This window comes from Eubalaena glacialis, chromosome 2, assembly GCF_028564815.1.
Source record: "Eubalaena glacialis isolate mEubGla1 chromosome 2, mEubGla1.1.hap2.+ XY, whole genome shotgun sequence".
In the NCBI taxonomy this organism is placed as follows: Eukaryota; Metazoa; Chordata; class Mammalia; order Artiodactyla; family Balaenidae; genus Eubalaena; species Eubalaena glacialis.
This window is the reverse complement of record NC_083717.1, coordinates 58,505,714-58,526,967: the sequence shown is the minus strand read 5'-3', so window position 1 is coordinate 58,526,967 and position 21,254 is coordinate 58,505,714. Positions and strand designations below refer to the sequence as shown.

General features: G+C 42.4%; 1 protein-coding gene across 1 annotated transcript in view; it reads right to left on the bottom strand.

Moving 5' to 3' along the window:
* LOC133085010 (OTU domain-containing protein 7A-like) overlaps window positions 1–8,158 on the bottom strand; it is a 188,303-nt gene extending 180,145 nt beyond the window's left edge. The window contains exon 1 of the mRNA XM_061181843.1: window positions 8,077–8,158. The gene's annotated coding sequence lies outside the window, so the exon portion shown is untranslated. The remainder of the gene's footprint in view (window positions 1–8,076) is intronic.
* Window positions 8,159–21,254: the final 13,096 nt, after the last annotated feature.

Below are 21,254 nucleotides of genomic sequence, written 5' to 3'. Positions count from 1 at the left end.
TGATTGTCAAAGGGGAACGGCTGCAACACCTATGGCACCAGGACATGATCTGTCTCAGAGGTGTCAATATGAAAATTTCTCTAAGGCACATGAGAATGTCCATGTATTATAGAGTAACTAAAAGTATTGAAGGGAAAAAGAATCTCATGTGTAGGAAAATGTCTGAAGGAGGCACAGCCCTCCTTTTACTTTCTGGCCTTCTGAGCTCTCTGCCCTTGTGCTCATATAATACACATTACTTGAAACATTGTTTTCCACGGAAACTATTCAATTAGGTAAGCAAGAAAGGACAGGTGGGCTCAAGTACAGAAGCAGAAGGGAACAAGAGAAAGGAAAGGCTCAGATTGGTCAGGCAGTGATGGGAGTTGGAGAAGCAAAGAAGAAAGGCCGGGCCGATTGGACCTGGGTGCTGCCATTCTCTGCAAGAATGACCTTTGGATGGTCACTAAAGCCCCTTGAATCTATTTCCTCATCTATACAGGGGGGTATATATACCACACCTTCCTTAGAATTTTGTTAAGATTAACTAAAATAAAAATATTATCCCTCCCTCCCTCCCTTCCTTCCTTCTCTATTTCTACCCACCTACATATCTGCCTACTCACCTATCTACCTACCTATCTGTCTACCTTTCAATCTCTCTCATTTTCTGTTTGGCTACCTGTCTATCTGATTATATGTTTATCTATCTCCCTATATATTCATATAAATATCTGTCTTTCTCACTGTCAGTCTACCTCCCCTTTTCCTGATTTTCTATCTATCTTACTACTATCTGTCTATCTGACTGTTTATCTAATCTAGTAACTGTCTGTCTATCTGCTGGTCTCTATGTCTGTCTGTCTTTCAACCCATTTGTCTATCTACGTATATATGTCTGTCGATGTATTCATCTGATTTTCTGCTTTTATCTGTCTGTCTGTCTGAATGTCTGTCCACCTTCTTTTATCTTTCTCTCTCCCTCTACATCTTTATGTCTATCTGTTTTACTGTCTTTCTGTCAATCTAATTTTTCTCTATCAATCAATCTATTTATCTATCTCTGCCCTGCACAGTGATTGACACAGACTAGAGCCTCATTAACTGTTAGTTTATCTTCCCCCTTCATTTCCCTTCATTTCTTTATTTCTACATTTCCATAATCAACTGCTGTTAACTGAGCCCTTTCTCTGTGTTATGTGCCAGGCATACAATCCAAAATCAGGCCTGGGCTCTGCCTTCAAAGAGTATTCAGGCTGGTGGCTGAAAGGAACAAATTAAAGAAGCAGTGACATTATGTGGTGCTTAGTGCTATGAGAGAGACAAGCCTGTCCTACGTTGGCATGGAGGAGACAATTGGGGGTGCTGAGGAAGTTACCTCTCATCTGCAAACCACAGAAGAACTAGGAATTTTGCAACTGAAGAGGAAGAGACCTGGTCTTCATGTGAGTGTGGGTGGAGGAAGTATGGACAGAGCCAGAAAGATAGAACAGGATGTTTACAGGCCTGGAGATCAACAGAGCAAGTACATATTCCAGGAACAAAACTGTAGGGAGCTCACAAAACTCAGACAACAAAAGAGAACAACCATGGCCAAAATAAATGGTGAGATGTACTGTTTGCATGGATTGTAAAATACAATACAGTTGTCAATTACCCTCAAATCATCTACAAATTTAATGCAATCCCATTCAACATCCCAGCAGGATTCTTTGTAGACATGGACAAGCTGATTCTAAAACTTATATGGAAAGATGAAGGAACCAGATTAGCCAAAACAATTTTGAAAAAAGAGGAGAAGTTGGAGGATTCACGCTACCCGTTTAAAAATGCATTATAAACCTACTGTGGTCAAGACAGCGTGGTATTTGGGAAAGGACAGATACACAGTTCAACGGAACAGAATACAGACAACTGAGATTTTGACAAAGGTACAGAGGCAATCGATGGGAAAAGGACAGACTTTTCAAACAGTGGTCCTGGAACAAATGGACAGTCATATGCAAAAGCAAAGAGACAAAAACACCTCAATCTAGACCTCACACCACATATAAAAATTAACTCCAAATGAATTACAGACCATGTGTGTGTGTATATTTAGGTGTTCATGTGTGAGTTTGTGCATATGTTCAGGAGTATGTGTGTGTGAGCTTCTGTGTGTCAGTATGTGAGTGTGTGTACTTGTGTTTATGTTGGGTGTGGATGCATATACGTGTGTTTGCGTGAGTATATATGCACGTTTGCATAAGTGTGTGTATGTGTGTGTGTGTGTGTGTGTGTGTGTGTTAAGGAGGAGGTGGGGAATGCTGTCTAAGGCAGTCGTCCCCAACCTTTTTGGCACCAGGGACCGGTTTCGTGGAAGACAATTTTTCCATGAACGGGGGGTGGCTCTGGTGTAATGCAGGCAATGGGGAGCAATGGGGAGCAGCAGGTGAAGCTTCGCTTGCTCGCCCGCCGCTCACCTCCTGCTGTGCGACCCGGTTCCTAACAGGCTGTGGACGGTTAACAGTCGGCGGCCCAGGGGTTGGGGACCCCTGGTCTAAGGGACATTTAGATAGAAGTTCCAGTGAGCTGGACATTTACACTTGGAAGTTTCCAGCATACTTACAGTAAGTGAAACAAAGGGAGTAGATGTCATAGTTCTTTTCCATTAAAACATAATTAAATTTCACAAGCACAGGAGAATTTCAGCTTTTGGGCTTTTTAACAGGCTTCTATTAGTTGAATATTCACGTGTTAGTGACTGGTAAAGTTCAGTCTTATCTAAGTTTCTATCTCTCCAAACAGAACAAGCCAGTTTACCTAAACAAAGGAACAAACAAATAAAAAAGAAAAAGACATTTATAGACATCCATCAACCTGGATGGCTCTGAACATTTTATAATAGCTGACATTGAGATAGGTAGATTTTTAAGAACCCAATCAGCTTCCTGTACTAACCTGACAAATTTATGACCTGAATGTGTTTAAGCTACTAATTGTGTTCTTTGGATAGCCGAGTTCCAATCTTTAGTCATTAGGAACACTTATCTTAAAATACAAATGCACACAGGCCTGCAAATAAACTGGGACAATCAATTTCGTCCCCGGCTCTCACTGCTTCACCTTTGAAATGAGGATAGCAATTCCTGTTTTACACGGTGATTCAGTTATACATATATATATCCTTTTTCAGATTCTTTTCCCTTATAGGTTGTTATAAGATATTGAGTATTGTTCCCTGTGCTATATGGTAGGTCCTTGTCATCTATTTTACATACAGTTGTGTGTATGTTAATCCAAAACTCCTGATTTTATCCCCCACCCCCTTTCCCCGGTGGTAACTGTAAGTTTGTTTTCTATGTCTGTGGGTCTATTTCTGTTTTGTAAATAAAAAAGAACTCATAATTTTTAAAAGGTTGTTTCTATACTTAAATGGATGCATACGAAGTTAAAGATATGGGATCAACTGTTTGAGTTAAGAAAGAAATGGCATTTTTAAGCAGAAAATATATATGTCCAACTCCCCCGAGGAAAGAATGGTGAAACCAATTTCACTCAAACACGAAGCACTGGCTCAAGACCAAATAAGAAGCATTGCAGCTTTGGAGGAAATGTCAGAGCAAGTTTGAGGCAACTGATTTCAATAATTCTTTTTCTTTTTGCTGGGAGGACAACCCCCCCAGGCACTGCTGACCCTCCCGGGCAGACGGGGGGTCGTGGCCACCCTGCTAGAGAGTGGGAGTGAACACCTGACCCTGAGATCCTGGAACCTCGGAGCCCAAGGGCTGACGCTTCACATGGGTGGAGCATAGCACCTCCACCCCACGGCCCTACAGTTTGGCACCCGTGGGCAGAGCCTGGTCCCCCAAGTGGACCTCAGGCCCCCGGCTCCGCCGCCCTTCCTCACGGCCTGGATGTGCCAGCTAGCCTGGGGCGGTTGCAGGGCCCGTCCTTCCTGGGGAGGTGTGGGTGTGTGTGACACAGACAAATACAGTGCCCTGATCACACTTGCCCCAGAAAAACGTGAGCTCCTATAGGACTTAGGAAAGCAGCTGCAGGAGAGGAGCCCCCCTGCCACCCCAACTGCCGCAGCTCCCGTCAGGGGCGAGGAAGTGGAAAAAAGGGAGTAAGAAGAGAGGGACTCAGGGTCCCGGCCCAGGGCTGCCAGGGAGGCCCCCTGCGAGGCCCAGGACCTGCCAACCTCTGGGAGGAGGCTTCTCCAAGAGGGGCTTCTCCTTGGCTTCAAGCCGCCTCCGTGCCATCCTCAAGCACACTGGTCGGGAGTGTGCCTCTTACACAAAACCAGGTAACTCAGGTTTCCAAGTGGGCAGAAATTCCGCAGGGTGCACTTTGGGAAACGGAAAAAAGGCAGCCCTGATATTTCTACCCATGTGTTCAAATGAAACTCAAGTAACCAACAAGGACCTCCTGTATAGTACAGGGAACTGTATTCAATATCTTGTAATAACCTATAATGGACGAGAATGTAAAAAAAAGAATACATATATTTATATATATATGTATAAGTGAATCACTGTGCTGTAACCTGAATCTAACACAACGTTGTAAATCAACTATATTTCAAAAAAACAAAGAAACCCAAGTGATTTCTTCTGTGTTTCTGCAGAAGCAGAGATTTGATTTTAGACTGTGCTTCATCCATCCCATCAAGTGTTATGTCACACCTGCACCCTAGTCCCTTTCCCAAGGAGCTCATCCCAAGGGGACACAGAGACAGGCAGAGGGTCCCCGGCTCATGAACGGTTAAGAAGGAAGAAAATGGAAGGAGGAGGTGGGAGACTTCAGGGGAGCTTTGGGCTGGGGTCCATGCCCCACACAGAGGTGTCACCCCCGGGTCTGCAGGACCTAGCCTTTGCCCTGGCTAACCACGGGCCAGCCAGGTTGGCATCACCCCAGGAGGCAGGAGAAGAGGTGACACCACAGAGACATCCCGCAAGCTCAGCCTGACAAGCAGGAAGCACGCTGGACGCAGCCACAGGCATCCTTTATCAGAGCAGCCCTCATCTGCTTTTAAGAATTGTGGGGAAGGGTGCCAAGGGGGAGGGTGGGGTTAGCAGATGTAAGCTTTTATATAGAGAACTGATAAACAACAAGGTCCTACTGTATAGCACAGGAAACTATATTCAATAGCCTGTGACAAACCATAATGGAAAAGAATATAAAAAAAGAAGGTATATATATGTATAACTGAATCACTTTGCTGTACAGCAGTAATTAACAAAACAGTGTAAATCAACTATACTTCAATCAAAAAAAAAAAAAAAGAAAACAAAAGCACTGCGGGGAAGAAAACGAGACAAGTAAAATATACAGAGGAAGCATTTTGAAGATACTCTAGCTAGAAGTGTTCTCCAACGGCAATCTTTTTTTCCCTCCTTAAGACCCAGTCTAATCCATGTCCATGTGTAGCTTGTAAATCACATGTATATTCACAAGCTATTTCCTTGGTAAAATTTCTAAAACATTCTCAAGGAAGATTCCATGGCCAGAGAGCTCAATAAAACCATGGGGACTTAATCTAAACAGAAAGAAATCTAATAACCTTCAGACAAGAAGTCCAATTAGTAACCTGTGACTGAAATGCAAACAGACAGCAGTCCAGGGAGGTCCAGGCATGGGGCAGGGAGGAGGGGAGTATGACGGACAGCGTGAGAAGTAACCAGAACAGTGGGTGGAGGCACCTCATTGGGACATTGTTCGCTGATGGATGCTTCCTGCCATGGTGAGTTAGCTTCTCTACGCAACCTTCTAACCGCAGGGACTTACGATTATTGAGCACTCAGACCAGGGGGATCCTCTGCTCTGTTGTTCAGGTTCATCAGCCTTTTGGCCAAAGGTCTTAATCAGCTTTCATGGCTTACAAACCATCTCAGGGGTGGAGCAGTACCCAGTGGGCACTTAGCCATCCTCCCTGCCTCTGTAATAATACCCAGTGAGCACCAACCATGGCTCCAGACCCGCCGGACACCTCTCGCAGGACTTACTCTTGTCTCCAGAGTTAACGACAAGGGCACTGAGAGTTTATGAGGTGAAGCCTTTGCCCAAGGTCATCCGGTCAGTGTATGACAGAGACAAGGGGCACACCTTAGATGGTCTGATTTCAGAGTCCTTCTCTTGACCACCCAGATACTCCCCTGTGTGATATCTCACAGCCGTGGAAAAAGCGAAAAATGAAAGACTATGTGACAGGAAAGAAAGTCTGATGCACTGATTGAGCGATTGGGTGAAAATTATCTGGGAAAGGGAATATTCCCATGGCCTGAAAAATCATAATACAACCAGCAATGGATGCTAAAGCCATTGGGTGAAAATTATCTAGGAAAGGGAATATTCCCATGGCCTGAAAAATCATAATACAACCAGCAATGGATGCTAAAGCCATTGGGTGAAAATTATCTAGGAAAGGGAATATTCCCATGGCTTGAAAAATCATAATACAACCAGCAATGGATGCTAAAGCCACTGGGTGAAAATTATCTGGGAAAGAGAATATTCCCATGGTCTCAAAGCTCACCCCACAGACTACTTATTAACTAGAAAAGAATAAATACGGTAACGTCATAAAGGAGAGCTCTGGCAGAAATCACCTTAGCCAGGTGAGCTGGTCATGATGATGTGGTGGGACCACTGATGTGAGGCAAATACATGAGATGTCTACCTGGAGCTAAGCATGAGAGAAACAGTCAGACAACTGTGAGATACTCTATAAAACAAACGGCTTAGATTCTTAAAAAAAAAGTCAACATCACAAAAAACAGTTTTGGTTCAGGTTTAAAGAGACATAACCAGATTCAATGCATGTCATGTAATTGAATTCTAGATAAGGGAAAACAGCTATAAAGAGTACTTTGGGCAACCAGGAGTATTTGAATTGGGACTATATATTAGATAATATTACTTTATCAGTGTTGACTTCCACAGTGATAATGGTGTCATAGTATACTTTTGAAGAAGACAGTCTATGAACTTAGGAGATATATGCAAAGTATGTCATGATGTCTGCAACTTACTTTCCCATGATTCACATGATTCAGGGACAAAAACTGAACACACATCCATAACACACAAATCCATATTTACAATCTCTCCATGTGTGTATGTATCTGTTCACGTGTGTATTTGGGTAAACATCTGGTAACTCTGAGTGAAGATTATATGTATTCACTATACTATTTTTCCATTTTCCTATAAATCTGAAGTTTATCAAAAGAAAAGCAGGCAAAAAAGTGAAGATATTTGTTTGAAGAGTCATAAGGCAAAAGAATTGCTATGCTCTGATATCAGCTAGATAAAAATTCTATTTTTGGACAAGAACTAAGAACATTAAAAATAAAAGCAATTGGGCTTCCCTGGTGGCGCAGTGGTTGAGAATCGGCCTGCCAATGCAGGGGACACGGGTTTGAGCCCTGGTCTGGGAAGATCCCACATGCCGCGGAGCAACTGGGCCCGTGAGCCACAACTACTGAGCCTGCGCGTCTGGAGCCTGTGCGCCGCAACAAGAGAGGCCGCGACAGTGAGAGGCCCGCGCACCGCGATGAAGAGTGGCCCCCGCTTGCCGCAACTAGAGAAAGCTCTCGCACAGAAACGAAGACCTAACACAGCCAAAAATAAAATAAATAAATAAATAAAAATTAAAAAAAAAAAGATCTAGTCTCTCAGCAAGTTTGATGATTATTAAAAAAAAAATAAATAAAAGCAATTAATATGTTAAGATGAGACTTTTGTCTTTTGTTTAAATTACTCTTGTAATATTTTAAAAATCAATCATGATAGCTACAGATGGCAACAAAGTTGCTTAATAAATTTTGCACTAGTGTAAATCAAATCACCTGTTGGTCATTCACTACAGCCACATTCTTTTTAAGGGTAATGTTTACTATTCTAAACACAAATCTTAATGCAACATGAAATTCATTTCACAATTTCCTCTCGATGGACTTTAGCAGATAAATTAATACACCATTCCTCCCTGGATTTAAACCTGATTTTCAGGTCATTTGTTCCCAGGACCACTACAAGCTCTGTTGTTGGAGATGTTGACTGCCCTTGCCCACCCAGCACGGTCCCAAGGGACCCCATGAACACGGGACTTACTTTTCAGACACTGAGATTCTCTGGAGGTGGGTGGCAGTTAGGCACCCGGGGCAACACGGCATCGTCCCTGCTGGAAATGGCCCATTATTGCCCCAGTGAATGGCGTGAGATCACAGACCCTGAGAACTCTGGAAAAGACAAGAATAAAAGAGAATATTCACATTCCATTAAAAGTGAGAATTTAAAATTTAAGAATTTTTAAAATATTTTAAAATTTGTATATTTCAAATTTTAAAATGATTTAAAATATTTGGTATGAACTTGAAATGGTCTTTTAAAAATTTTTAATTAACTTTATTGAGAAATAATTTACATACAATAAAATACATGTATTTTAAGTATATAGATTTTGACAAAATGTATACAACTGTGTAACCACCACCACAATCAAGATAGAATTTGAACTTGAAATGGTCTTGATAGTGAATCTCCCTCCTTCACACACCATCCCACCCTTTAATTTTTAAATAAATACAGGCATTAGGAGGTAGGTCAGGATAAATGGAAAAGTCTCCCAGGCGGGTGTCGACTCACAGAAGTGACTGTGGGGTCAGAGCCATGAGAAGTTCACGGGCTATGCTGATGTTCCAGGGCAGGTGCACAGAGGGGCTCACAGACAGAACCCCGACTTCTGACATCCTAGGAGAACCTCAGGTGGCACAGTCCACGGGGAATCGCAAAGTTAGGAAGCTGTTCATCATCCTTGCTGGGATCGTGATGTGATCCTCAGGGAATTTAAGAGGTCAGGCTGATGACCACTCCTCATTCCTGGTGGGGTGCATCAGGCTCCAGTGTGGGGTCAAAGTGTCATCGATAGCATCCTGAGTCAGGAGGGTCCCTGTGGACCACACCTCAGTCCAGGTGAGTGCAAGGTGATCCCCAGTGGTGATGGGGGCAAATGTTATGAACAGCATCTTGACGCCTGAGATCCACTTGCTTATCTGCAATGTGGGGTTTTCTTGCAGGCATCAGACCCCCAGGATGCTTGTGAGCTAGAAGGGCCATGACTGAACAGGTGAGGGGAAGGAGCTGGGTCACCTCTGTGCACCCTACAGAGACTATACCACATGGGGTACAGGGACCCTGCTTTCCTCCATGTTAACACCTAGGTTCTGGGTGAAGTCTGAGGATCTCACCTGCATCTAGGGATTGCCCCTGTCAGGGGGTGTGCCCAGAGCCTGGGGATGGCCTATCCTGTCCCTGCATGTCCTGAGCCTCCAGACCCCCAGCTGGGCTCTCCTTTGACCTTTCCCATCCACATGGATAAATCACACATCTTCATAAACCTAGCTGAATTCTTAAACAGACATGGGAAGACACTAAATGCAAAAGAATGAGAATCAGTAGCCAAAACAATCTTGATAAAGAAGAACAAAGTTGAAGGTCTCGCATTTCCTGATTTTGAAACTTACTACGAAGCTATAATCATCAAAACAGTGTGGTCTGGGCATAAAGACAGCTATATAGACAGATCAATGGGATAAAATAGAGAGTCCAGAAATAAACCCTTGCATATATGGTCAAGTAATTTTTGACAAGGGTGTTAAGACCATTCAGTGAGGAAAGGACAGTCTTTTCAATTAACAGTGTTGGGAAAACTTGGATATCCACATATGAAAGAATGAAGTTGGGCCCTTACCTTACACCATATATAAAAATTACCTCAAATGGATCAAAAAACCTGTATGTAAGGGCTAAAAGTATAAAACTTTTGGAAGAAAACATAGAGGAAAATCTTCATGACGTTGGATTTGGCAATGATATCTCGGCAAAAGCACAAGCAACAAAAAAATTGGAACTCATCAAAATTAAAACCTTCGTATCAAATGATACCAACAACAGAGTGAAAAGGCAACCCATGAGATGGGAGAAAATATTTGCAAATCATATACCTGATAAGTGATTAATATCCAGAATATATAAAGAACTCCTACAACTCAACAGAAAACCCAAACAACCCAGTTTAAAAATGGGTAAAGAACTTTAATAGCCATTTCTCCAAAGAAGATATACAAATGGCCAATAAGCAAATGAAAAGATGCTCAATATCAGTAATCACTAGAGAAATGCAAACTGAAACCACAATGAGATACCACTTCATAGCCATTAGGATGATTATTAAAAAAAAACAAACAAACAGAAAATCACAAGTGTTGGTAGGGATGTAGGGAAATTGGAACCCTTTTCCATTGCTGGTGGGAATGTAAAATGGTACAGCCTCTATAGAAAATAATATAGTGGTTCCTCAAAAACTTAAACAAAGAATTACCATATGATATAGCAATTCTACTTCTGGGTTTATCTGTTCAAGCAGAGACTTGAACAAATATTTGTACAGCCTTGTTGATAGCAGAATTATTCACAATAGCAAAAAGGTGGAAGTAACCCAAGTACCCATCAATGAATGAACACATAAACAAAATAAGGTCTATCCATACAATGAAGGAAATTCATTTAAGTGATATCATATATTTGTCTTTCTCTGTCTGACTTACTTCACTCAGTATGACAATCTCTAGGTCCAACCATGTTGCTGCAAATGGCATTATTACATTTTAAAAAATATTTATTTACTTATTATTTATCTGGATGCACTGGGTGTTAGTTGTGGCAGGTGGGCTCCTTAGTTGTGGCTCCAGGGCTCCTTAGTTGTGGAATGTGAACTCTTAGTTATGGCATGCATGTGGGATCTAGTTCCCTGACCAGGGATTGAAGCTGGGCCCCCTGCATTAGGAGCGCAGAGGCTTATCCACTGCGCCACCAGGGAAGTCCCCTCATTCTTTTTTTATGGCTGAGTAATATTCCATTGTATATATGAACCACATCTTCTTTATCCATTCTTCTGTTGATGGACATTTAGGTTGCTTCCATGTCCTGGCTACAGTAAATAGTGCTGCAATGAACGTTGGGGTGCATGTATCTTTTCAAATTATGTTTTCTCTGAATCTATACCCAGGAGTGGGACTGCTGGATCACATGGTAGTTCTATTTTTAGTTTCTTAAGGAACCTCCATATTGTTCTCCATGGTGGCTGTACCAGTTTACATTCACACCAACAGTATAGGAGGGTTCCCTTTTCTCCACACCCTTTCCAGCATTTATTGTTTGTAGATTTTTTGATGATGGCCATTCTGACCAGTGTGAGGTGATACCTCATTGTAGTTTTGATTTGCATTTCTCTAATAATTAGTGATATTGAGCATCTTTTCATGTGCTTTTTAGCCATCTATATGTCTTCTTTGGAGAAATGTCTATTTAGATCTTCCAAAATGTAGAAAACAAACTTATGGTTACCAGGAGGTAAGGAGGGGGAGGGATAAATTGGAAGATTGGGATTGACATATGCACACTACTATATATAAAATAGATAACTAATAAGGACCTACTGTATAGCACAGGGGACTCTACTCAATACTCTGTAATGGTCTATATGGGAAAAGAATCTAAAAAAGAGTGGATACATGTATACATATAACTGATTCACTTTGCTGTACACCTGAAACTAACACAACATTGGAAATCAACTATACTCCAATAAAAATTTTTTAAAAAAGGAAGGAAATTCTTACACTTGTTACAACATGTATGAACCTTGAGGACATTATAAGTGAAATAAGCTAGTAATAAAAGGACAAATATTGTATGATTCCACTTACATGAAGTAGCCAGAGTAGTTAAATTCTTAGGGGCAGAAAGTAGAATGGAAGTTGCCAGGGGCTGGGAGATGAGGAATTGTGAGTTAGGATTTAATGGATAAAGAGTTTCAATGGGGGAAGATGAAAAAGTTCTAGGAAGGGATGGTGGTGATGGTTGCACAACAATGTGAATGTACTTAATACTACTGAATGGACACTTAAAATGGTTAAAATGGTACATTCTATCTTATGTATATTTTCCCACAATAAAATATTTTCAAAATAAACAAACACACAAAGGAATGAGAATCAAATTAAAGATTGTTCCATTGGCCACACAGCATTCAAAGAGAAATATATTTTAAGACAGGGGGTGAGGGGAGTAAAATTTGGAACCTAGGACTATATGGACAAAAGGTGATGTATGTTTGCAGACACACAGAGGCTCAGAAAATTCATTGTCCACAGACTCCTGAAAACATTTACAGAGAAAATACTCAAATAAAAAGAAAAATAAATCCAACAGGAAAAGGTGAGATACAATAAGCAATGTGAGTTAAAAGAAATGGTAATTTAGTATTTATTTAGATTATTAATCAACTGATTGTTATTAAAAACTAAAGGTTAAAAATAAAAGGACAAAGTGAGTTATCTTATTCTAAGATTAAAAATGGAAATCTTAAAGTAATATTAATCGTCAACAAAATAAACTCAATGTGTAAGGCTAGTCTGACCTTATAAATTTACCACATTATAAATTAAAGAGAAAAATCAGATGACCATTTCAAAAGATATACACTGATATAATTCAACATTCATTCATGATAAAAGAAAATATCTCTTAGCAAAGTAGAAATAGAAAAGAAGCTCTTTAACCTGATATAGGATATCTTTCCAAAAATGACTACAAATATTACACTTAATGGTGAAATGTTGAATAATGCTAACTGCCTTTCCTTTAAGATCAGGAATAAGATAAGGTCACACTATCACCACTGAAGGTCACCAATCTCCTGGAAGTCTTAGTCAGTGCAGTAAGGACACATAAATAAGTTAATTAATTAAAATAAAAGGTATGAGAAGTTTAAAAGAAAGGAGAAACCTGTAATTATTTGTGGATAATATGACTTTATACATAGAAAATAATCTTGCTGATAAATTATTAGAGTTAATAGAAGCTTTCAGATATAAAATTAATACACAAAATCAATTCTGTGTGTATGAACCAGAAAGATTTGAAAATCAGGCAGAAAATGCCATTTATAATAGCATCAATATAAAGTATGCAGGACTGAATGCAACAAAAAGTGTACAGAAACCTCATGGAGATAAAGTAGGTCTGAATAAGTGGAGATATAGATTAGGAAACATTATACTTCTATAGGTTCAATATAATTACATTCAATATCTTAAAGGTCATGTGTGTAGGAGGGTATGGGGGGGGGTGTGCACATGCGTACGACTTGCAAATTAATTCCAAAGTGTATTTAGAAGCTCAAAGTCCAATGCACATCAAAGAAAAAGAGTGAGGTGGAGAAAGGCCCTACAGGGTAACCAGACTCATCACAAAATGACAGAAGTTAAGACAGTGTGTCATTGGTACAGGGATAGACACATAGAGAAGCGGCCCAGAATAGAAAACCTGAAAAAGGATCACATATATATGGACATTTGATACATGACAGATGATTTTACAGATCAGTTGGAAAAGAACAGACTTTGCACTATACAATGCTAAGATAAGTGATTATGCAAATTGAAATAATGAAATTGGACCCCCACCATACCAAAAATAAATTTCTAAGTTAAGCCTAAACTACATAAATTCTAGAAGAGAATACAGGAAATTTCTTATGACTTAGAGGAAGAATTTTTTAAATAAGACCAAACAAGAGCACACCATAAAGGAAATGAATGATAAGTATGGCTAAAATAAATTATAAACTGCTTCGCGTGAAAAGTTTTAAAACTGTTAAGAAAGTGAGTAGACAGACCACATACTGTGAGGAGATATTTACCAAACATATCACTGATTAAGGAATGGTACTCAGATGATTTAAAGCATTCCTAAGATTTAATAAGAAAAGACAAACAACCCAATGGAAAAATGGGCCATCGAAATAAGTAGAAATTTTGCAGAAATGCAAGAACAAAAAAGTGATAGACACGGAAAAAATTCTGACAATCTAATTTTTATGAAAATAAATGAAAAATAAGACCGCCTAGAGATAATAGTTTATACCTACGAGACTGGGAAAAAATTTTAAATGAACAACGCCATGTATGGACAATAATATGGAGAAAATGTAACTTTCTTTTGATGCTGGTCAAAGGCAAACGTGGTGCAATTGTTTGTGGCGCAAACTGCATGTCCTGACCTAGATGTAATGCACTTGCATCCCAGGACCTCTCCCACACCCTTTGGTCCTCACACGCATGCACCAGAGGGCAGACATAAGCTCCTATGAGCACAGAAACCACCAGATGCTATTCAACCACCAAATGGAATCCGAATTTCAGGGAAAATGAGTGCATGGTGGCTACAGGCATCAACATGGCTGGATAGATAAACTATATTAAGGGAAAGAAGCAAGCCACAGAAGAATGCACACAATCCACTTATATAAAGTGCAAATAGCAGGCAGATCCAGGCACTGTTTAGCTAGGCAATCTAGACGGTCCCAGACTTATGATGGTTCCACTTACATTTTTTCGACTTTAAGATGGTGTGACATTTATAAGCATTCAGTAGAAACCGTACTTCAAAATTAAAAAAAAATTTTATTTTATACTGAAGTATAGTTGATTAACAATGTTGTGTTAGTTTCAGGTGTACAACAGAGTGATTCAGTTATACATATATATGTATCTATTCTTTTTCAAATTCTTTTTCCATTTATGTTATTACAGAGTATTGAGAAGAGTTCCCTGTGCTATACAGTAGGTCCTTGTTAGTTATCCATTTTAAATATAGCAGTGTTTACATGTCAATCCCAAACTTCCAATCTGTCCCTCCCCCCATCCTTTCCCCTGGGTAACTGTAAGTTCGTTCTGTAAGTCTGTGAGTCTGTTTCTGTTTTGTAAATAAGTTTGTATCTTTTTTTTTAGATTCCCCATATAAATGATATCATATGATTTTTGTCTTTCTCTGTCTGACTTACTTCACTTAGTATGATAATCTCCAGGTCCATCTATGTTGCTGCAAATGGCATCATTTCATTCCTTTTTATGGCTGAGTAATATTCCATTGTATATATGTACCACATCTTCTTTATCCATTCCTCTGTTGATGGACATTTAGGTTGCTTCCTTGTCTTGGCTACTGTAAACAGCACTGCAATGAACATTGGGGTGCATGTATCCTTTTGAACCATGTTTTTCTCTGGATATATACCCAGGAGTGGGATTGCAGGATCATATGGTAGCTCTTGAATTTTGATCTTTTCTCAGGCTAGCAATACGCAGTACGATCCTCTCTCGAGATGCTGGAGAGTGGCAGTGAACCACCCCATCACAAGGGTAAACAACCGATATACTTACAACCATCTTGGACCAAGACAGCCATTCTGTTTTTTGATTTAAGTACAGTATTCAATAGATTACATGAGATATTCAACCCTTTATTATAAAATAGGCTTTGTGTTAGAGGATTTCGCCCAACTATAGGCAAATATAAGTGTTTTGAGTATGTTTCAAGGAAGCTGGGCTAAACTACGATTTTTGGTAGGTTAGGTGTATTAAATGCATTATTTATTTGTTTGTTTATTTATTTATTTATTTATTTTTGGCTGCTTTGGGTCTTTGTTGCCGTGCACAGGCTTTCTCTAGTTGTAGCGAGTGGGGGGGCTACTCTTCATTGCAGTGCACGGGCTTCTCATTGCGGTGGCTTCTCTTGCTGTGGAGCATGGGCTCTAGGCACGCAAGCCTCAGTAGTTGTGGCACACGGGCTCAGTAGCTGTGGCTCGTGGGCTCTAGAGCGCAGGCTCAGTAGTTGTGGCACATGGGCTTAGTTGCTCTGCAGCATGTGGGATCTTCCCGGACCAGGGCTCGAACCCGTGTCTTCTGTATTGGCAGGCGGATTCTTAACTACTGCGCCACCAGGGAAGTCCTTACATGCATTTTTGACTTGGGATATTTTCCATTTACAATGGGTTTACTGGGATGCAACCTCATCATAAGTTGAGGGAGATCTGTGTAAACATAGGTGATTTAGGACAGGGGTGACCTCTGTGGTTCGGGGACGGGGGACATCCATGAATTCTGGAGTACAATCGTGTTCCTCCTGTGTGATGGGTGCATGGCTGTGTATTTTGTTCTTTAAACCATTCACATAGTTTTCAATGCAGTTTCTTTGTCCATATGCTATTGTTTATAATAAAAAAAAGAGAGAGAAAGAAAACAGTCATATGCAGAGCAAAAAATCCTAAAAGGTCCTTATGAAAAAGACTAATAACAAAGGTATAGGAATCATCTGAAAAACCTATAAAACTCCACTGAAAAACATGAATGAACACCCAATAAAGGGAGAATATTTCCTGGACAACTAGACAGACAGTACTGCAATATCAATTAGCCTGTAATTAATCTTTGAAACCAGTAGAATCTCAACAAATTTTGCAGCAATCTTAAAAAGCCACTTCTAAGATTCCTAGAGAAGGAATGTCAAGGCCAGGTGAAAGAGAAGAGGGCTAGTTGTACCAAATTTTAATTTTACTGACTTGCTTCGGACCACGAACCTGTCAGTGTAAAACACCCAGTGGTCTGGACAAACAACCAATTTGTTTCTCAATACATTTGGGCCCAAGACGAAAGAGGAAGTAACCAGGCACTAAACTGAGTTGCAGAGGCAGACCCGCTAGCGGACAGCCTGCGTACAGCCCTGGCATCCTTGGTGCTGGGTCCTGGAGCCTACAGAAGCCTGTGCCAGGCATGGGGGTGTGTGGAAAGGGACCCACAGAAGCGGGACCACATGGGGCTGATCAATTCTGCTCTCAAGCCTCCACAGAGAGAGGTGCCTTTGTCTGAAGTGCCAGGTGGGATAAAAAGTCTCCCACAAAAATATTTCAGAATCAGGTAGGTGAACTACTGAGTACTATTGAGTATTATATATAGAATGGATAAACAACAAGGTCCTACTGTATAGCACAGGGAACTATATTCAATATCCTGTGATAAACCGTAATTGATTGAAAGAAAAAAAATATATATATAAATGAATCACTCTGCTATACAGTAGAAATTAACACAGCATTGTAAATCAACTATACTTCAATAAAATAAATTTTAAATTTTAAATAATTTCTCCCCCAGGTTCATCATCCACTTCATGCTAGTGGATGGCATAGAAACTCTAGCAGAGGTGATGATTATGATTTTTCACTGCAGCTCCTATTTACTGAGCACGTATTACACACAAGGTACCAGGCTGAATGCATCACAGGATTTCTTTTAATCCCACAAGAACCCCGAGAGGGAGGTCTCCCATCCCGGCTTGAATGTCTGTTTTTCATGAAGTTTCTCTGTGCCTCCCAGCATCTCCTGGGCTCCCAGAGCCTGTGCTCCTTGGATGCCTGGCTCGCTTGCTGTAAAAACGCAGGGCCCTCCTCCACACATAACCTTCACCCACATGTGTTGGGACAGGCTTTATTTCTTAGCCTTCCTAAGAGCTTTAAAAGAAAAGTGAATTTCTATGAAATGGGCTTTAATTCACACTGACCACTCAGTTCTTCTGGCACTCAGGAAGGCACAGAAAAAATGTGGAGGCCTCAGTCCTCCTGGAACCCAGTTTGATTTCCAGTTCTCTAAGGGAATCAAAACTTGCAGCATGTCCTGGCTAAAGTTTCAAGAAATTTAAATTCAGGAAAAGTCTGTAACAACTTCTGGAAACAAAAGGGAGATTCTCTTTTTGTACCGTAAGATATTGCAAGCACAAAATACGTCTGTAATAAATTATGTAAAGATTTGGGAGGCTGAAGTGCTTTTCAACATGCAAGTTCCTCTAGAGAGAAATGCAAGAACATTGCAGTGATTTAAAAACAAGTTTAGATCAAGAACACAGTGAGGGGAGAGAAAGGCTATCAGCCAAAAGGAAGGGTGTTGATGCTTTGCATGCACTTTAGTCCTGGAAGACAAGTTTCTAAAATCAAATAGCCATTTTAGACCCGTATTGCTGTCTTGAAAGGCAGGATGTGGCTGGCTTGAACACCGTGATGGTGAGGCCCTGGGAAGCCACTTCAACTCCGCTTCATCTATTACCACGGGCTTGGGCTGTTCCAAGGGTCCTGGTAGAGACCGATGGGGAGGGCCATCTGAAAATACTCTGGGGACGGAAGGGGGCTCACAGCTGCAAGGTGACATTATTCTAAAGTAAAAATATATGCACAGAGAGGGGCTAAAGATGAAAGAAGACCAGGCACGCTCCCAGGCCTGACTGCTGGCAAACAGCAGGTAAAAGCTGCGGTCACCCAGTAGGGTAGCCAGGCTGCCAGCTGCCCAGAGGCTGCCCGATAGACTCCAGGTGGCCCCAGGCAGGTCACCACGCACAGGGGCTCTCTGACCTCCCTGGGGGTGGCCTCTTCCCTCAGACCACCCAGACCCTGGTGCCTCCCACTCCCACCTAGGTTCTGCTGTGTTTTTCCATCGGGTTCCCCTCTACCTATCCTAACGCCCCTCTGCCCTTCACAAGCCAGGGTCCCTTCAAGTCCCTTATCCTGCAAGAAATCTTTGCTGATCATTCAACCAGCAAACTTTCACTGACCACCTACTTTGCGAGGAGCCGTGGGAGGTGGGGTAGAAATAAAGCAGGTTGGATCTTTTCCCTGAAGACCCTGTGCCTTGAAACAGGAGAGCGGCTGGGAGAGCAGGGCCTGCAGGGCAGCCTGCTCCCTGCTGAGCCTCAGGGGCCCAGAGAAGAGAGAGGAGATGCTGGGCGTGGAACCTACACCCTGAGGAATTCCCAAGAGAAGGGGCAGGGATGTGGTATTTAGAGTGACTGCTCTGTGCACCTGGACTAGGTGTTCATGAGTTCCCTCAGGACATTCTCACGGCTGCAGCTGAGGAGGGGGCTCGGCGGAGGGGGGGTGCACAGACCTCTCCTTCCACCGCCCTGGAGGAGAATTCTCAGCAGCGTGAACTGCGCCTGCAAAGACGATGCCCTGCATGCTTCCTGACCCCCCTGCCAACCCCACTCTCAGCTCCGAGATGGATAATACTTTTTCTTTCAGCTTTTTCCCCCTACTTGCTTTAAATTGCCTAAGCACACTCACCATGTGGACTTCACACCAACCTTGGGGCCCACTGGTGGCTCAAGGTGACACCAGGATTTCAGAGAGGCCCCCTTCCCTCTGCCCTGCCTGTTTCCCAAGGCAGCTTCTCCTCATCCTTTGGCTTTAATGCTCCCTCCTCAGAGAGGCCTCCCAGGACCACTCTTTATAAAGGATACGCCCCGACCTTTATCCTCAATTACTCACCCTCTCTATTTTCTGTGGATAATCTACAATTACCCTGTTTATCAGTTTACTCATATGTGGGTCAGCGACTATCACTAGATGGGTGTCCCAGGAGGGCTATGACCCAGGTCACCACATGGGGACACTGCATGCAGGCCAGAGGGCTTGCTCTGGGCCTAGGGCTCCATCTAGGATGCCAGCTGCTTTCCTGGTGGGTTCTGCCAGGCTGGAAGGCATCAGGACAACCCATGGGCGCCCATCTTTGTAGGATCTGAAATGACTCTCTCGGCTCGGCAGAATCACTCCTATACCCTGTTCACGCTGCACCAGGTTCACGAAACTGGCCCTGAGCAATCTGCCCTTGACAGTTTTCCTTTCCTTTAACAATCTAAAGCATTTCCAGTGGGTGCGTCCCAATTTCACATTTCCACTGTTTATTACCTTGAAATTTCCCCTACTTTTTTCAAAAGTCGAAGCCTTGCTTTTCCAACTCAGAGCCAGAGTTTCATCCTTGTAGGAAGGGTACAGGAGGTGCTCAGTGAATGACAATGAAGAAACCCCCCAACTTCTAACAAGATGTGTCAGCATCCTTTACATGGGTCCCACTCCAGTGGAAGTCACTCTGCTCCACCAACCTGGCTGTCAAAGCAGTGATATTGACGCAGCTGCCGGGAGACTGTACTCACCCATGTTCCCCAGCTCTGCTCCCTGCAGCGTCGCAGCACCCCACCTGATGGTCCGGAACCCCGGCCAGTCAGCTTACTCAGGACCGCACAGCAAAGCACCCAGCTGTGCCCAGCCACTCACTCCGTTCCTGCCCTTCCAGCTCTGTCATCCCTGGGGCATTGTTGTTTTTTGTTTGTTTGTTTGAAGGTGGCAACCTACAAGCATTTTATTATCAAAAGGAACAAAACGGGTGCAGCATGGGAAAAAGAGGGGGTCCTCCTGTCCCCTCAAAGGCGGTGGGCAAAGTAGACCCCAGGGTCTCAAGCACGTTGGAATCAGACAAAAGTACAAAAGTGGTCACCGACCAGGCAATATTGACCTGCCAGACATTTACCTCCTCATACACATCTAGGGCCGCCTGGAATTGGGCATGCATGAGGCTGCAGGGCATGCAGTGCCACTCTGCCCTGGAAAACCTGACACGGGGCCCTCTGAGACCAACTCACAGACAGAGGCAAGTATCACACCTGCTGGTCTCTGGGTCCTAGCTGTTGCCTCTTGTCGCCTAGAAGTGAGCCCTTCAGCCCCTAATTGCTTCCCCCATGCCTGGATCTGGGAGCAGGACAGGGTCCGCGAAGGGAAAATGCCAGGCCAACCCTGTTGGGAGGAGCCCGCTGGACCAGGCTGTGCCTCCACGTGGCCACAGAGGCCCAGGGTCTGTGCTTTTAGGGCCTCCGGGGTGACTGCAGACCAGGTTTTGAGAAAATCAGACCTAGAGCTGCTTGAAATTGAAGAGTCTTCTGTTTGACCTTGAAGCAGAAAAGGGATTTTTTGAGCATCTCCAACGTGCCAGCCACAGTCCATTTGCTCCATCCTTATATTTGACCACAGGGGCTAGCATGCCTACTTTAATGACCACCTCTCCTGGGCCTAGAGGAGTTAAGTAACCTGCCCAGGGTCACACAGCAGTAAGTCACCTAGAATCTGAATGCAAGGTCAAAGCTTTGACATTGTGCCTCTTCTTGAGATGCTCTGAGGTGCTAATGATATTTTATCCTGCTGTTGGAAGGCCATGGTCAGCTCATCCCCATGTTCCTGGAGCCCCAGAGGTGTTTTGCCTGCCTGAAGGTCCTTCTGTGATAACCAAGCCCACAGGCTTGTTACTGCTCCTCCAGAGAGGGCTTTGCTTGCTCTCCCAGCAATAGCAGCCAAGCGTTCTTCTTTCCTAACCTCTCCCTTCTCCACCGGGGATATTTTCTATTTCAAAATGGTTGAAATTATACTGTGACAATTACATCTCTTATTCAAGATGAAATTTTTTTTCACATCAGGAATGAAAATGGTTACTCTCCTGTTCTTTATTAAACTGGGAAATTTTCACACGGAAGCTAAGCAGCGGAAACACTTCTTATTCTAACATCTTGACCTT